We start from the raw sequence: 2,954 nt of genomic DNA, 5'->3' as shown, positions 1-2,954 counted from the left end.
AGAGGAGGGGGAGGATACCGAAGATACTAAAATACTGTAAATATCAACAGAGTAACTGGCAAAACATAGTGGTGGTGTTTACTGGTATCAGGAATTTAGATAGGTTCGTTTGGGTTTAGGTTAGAATGAAGTATGACCATGTGCATCATTGCATTAGACCAACTGATGTTCTCATTGAATTCTTTTAGTTAACAGAACTTTTATACTACAATGTGATGACTAAAGACCTTGTTTTTCATACTGCTCATATGGTGTTTTTTAATATGTCATTTTATTTAAAATAAGGCTCAGAAAACTGAATAAAACCCTTTCTAAACAAACAAAATATATATTATTTAATGTTCAGGCCTCTCTTAATTATTGCATGTTGCATGTCCATTCCCCTGCTCCATATTGCTGTGTAGAAAAAAAAATAAATAGGCCTAAGAATCGGATGGCAACACTTCTAAAAGACTCTAGAATGCTGCTTTCAGGCTTTTCCTCTTCACCTAGTTTTCATGTGGGACATGTAAATTAATTTTAATATCAAATGTTAAAATCCTTTAGACAAAATTAGGATTCTTGTTCTTACAGAACTTCACATTGAAAATAATGTTCTGAATTAATACTTTACAGAAATTAATAAAATCTGTTGGCTTGTGTGTAAATATATCTGAGACAATTTACAAGTCAGAGCGTGTACCATCTAGTTTTGATAGGGTCTATTTTCATTTTACCTGTTTACTTGTTTCCATTTTATTGTGTTTCATAAAATATTGTAACGTCATATTGGGTAGGAAACTTCTGCAGCCATTATGTCTGGTAAGAGTTCATTTATGTATTCCTTCTCAATCAGCCTTGAGACACAGAGGTTGGATAAGGTGAGCTTCTTGAGGAAGATCATACCATTTCTTTGTGTTCCCCCTTTTTTGTTTTCTGTCCCACCTGCTATATGTTTGGGCATCGCCAACTGCCCAGCTAATAAGAGATCTCATACAACAGTTGCCCTTCCTCAGTGACTTCTCTCCAAACCAGTTGGTTTGATAACCTAAAAGGAACTCTGCCTTGATATGGTATGGGTGCCTTCTCCTTCACCGACAGCGTTGCTGCAGAAGGAAGAGTAGGCTTTCCTACAGTTATGGCTGCGAACACAGGTAGGCAAGAATTGAATTTAGAACTCTCAAAGAAGACAGTTTCTGTTGTCCAGCATCTTTTAGATCTCCTCCCCTGCTGTGAGGCCACTCCTGAGTGCACAGGGGGTGGGACAGGGGGATGATGCCTGTGTTTATCAGAGCCAGGTTCCCACAGCGACTGATAAGCTTGCGAGTGTCTGTTGATTGCATAGCAGAGGAACCCTGAGCCACTTTGAGTATGTAGCTCTAGGCTTAACTACAAGTTGAACTTCAAAAATGTATTTTGGTTTTATGTTCCACAGTTAGGAGTTCTTTTTGCACAAATTTCCTATTGGTGTCTATAGTTGGCATGCTTTGAAGATGTTGTTTTACCTTCAGGAACGTGCGCATCATGTCCTGTTTCACAGGAAGCTTGTGCATGAATTTAAAGCTCTGTTCAAAACCAAATAATTATCTCTGCCAAAAATTTGTGACAGATTCTATTAATTAGCCATCATCAACCTTTTCATTTGAAATTTTAATCCAGATAAACTTAAGAAGTTTCTGTCATGTTATTTCCTCTCTGATCATAGTCTGCTTGAGAATGTGAGGTGATGGGTAGGGCCTTACTGTAATTTAGGGTCCCAGCACGTGCCTAACAAAAAAGGGCAGGAGCTGTCCTTGTTTGAAGGTGTTAGCTTGGTTGTGAACTCTTGAAATAACAGCTGAACTTCACTCAACTGCTAGCAGTACTGTTCTTTTATTCATTATTTTCTACACTCCTTTCTGGCATAAGCTGCTGTTCTGGAGAGACACTCAGAGGTCATGTGGGAGCACAATACTGATTTTCTTGCTTTTGAGCTTGGTTTTTGCCTAAATGCTCTGGAGTAGCTCACAAATTGACGTGGCAAGTGACGCTGCTGGCCTCGGAGGTGAAGTGCTGGTCAGCAAAGGAATGGAGAGAGCAGTTTTTAACAATCAAAGCCTTAATATAAAATCCTGTTTGGTCATCCAATAGTTTGGGGTTTTTTTTGCTACAAGTAATTTCCAAACAGCCATCAAGCATTTAGCTTCACCAAGATATGGTGATATACTAAGAAATTCAAATGGCTTGTCTGTGTATAAAGACTCCAACAGTCTTAAGGTGTGAAGTTGCAGTGGAGTAGTTGAACTGCTGTAGCTGTTGGATGTGGCTGTGCCTTGGGGCTTCTACACTCAGCAGTTTACCCCGTTTATAGCAGGCAGGACAGTTCTGAATGAAATAAACCATTGAGTGAACCCGCTGTGTCACCACATGTAGTTCCAACAGGTAAATTATTTCAATAGTGTATTTCGATATTTCTGTAGGTCATGTAAAAGATAGAAATTTAAATAAGTTGTAGATACTATTTTTTTTTTTTAATCTGTCCATTTCAGTTTTTCTGAAATAATTCCAAAATGTGAAGCCAGTATTTGAAAACTAAAGTAAGCACCACCACATTATGAAATGTCCTTTTCTGTCCTATGTTGTCAGAATGTACGCTTTTAATTTATAAAAAAAAAAATGCAATAATGTCATGAAAATAATTGATTTAAACAATACAAAAAATGTATTTTCAAAAATTGTGTTGTAAGTAAAAGATTTTCATATATATGTTTGTGAGCAGTTTTGTGTTTATTCACACTCAGTGAATACCTACCTGAATATTGTTTTGTTTGATAAAAAATTGAAAACTAGATGGGGGATTTTTTTCAGGATTTGTGACAGACACTTTTGTTAACAGCTGTACACACTGAGGAATAAAGCACTGTACTTGAAGTTATTTGCATCACTTGTGTAGTGTGATTTGGATCCACTGTCCTATGTTCCTCCTGTGTCTGTAA

The sequence above is a fragment of the Merops nubicus genome, unplaced genomic scaffold (genome assembly GCF_000691845.1).
Source record: "Merops nubicus isolate BGI_N331 unplaced genomic scaffold, ASM69184v1 scaffold11911, whole genome shotgun sequence".
Lineage (NCBI taxonomy): Eukaryota > Metazoa > Chordata > Aves > Coraciiformes > Meropidae > Merops > Merops nubicus.
This window is presented reverse-complemented; position numbering follows the sequence as displayed.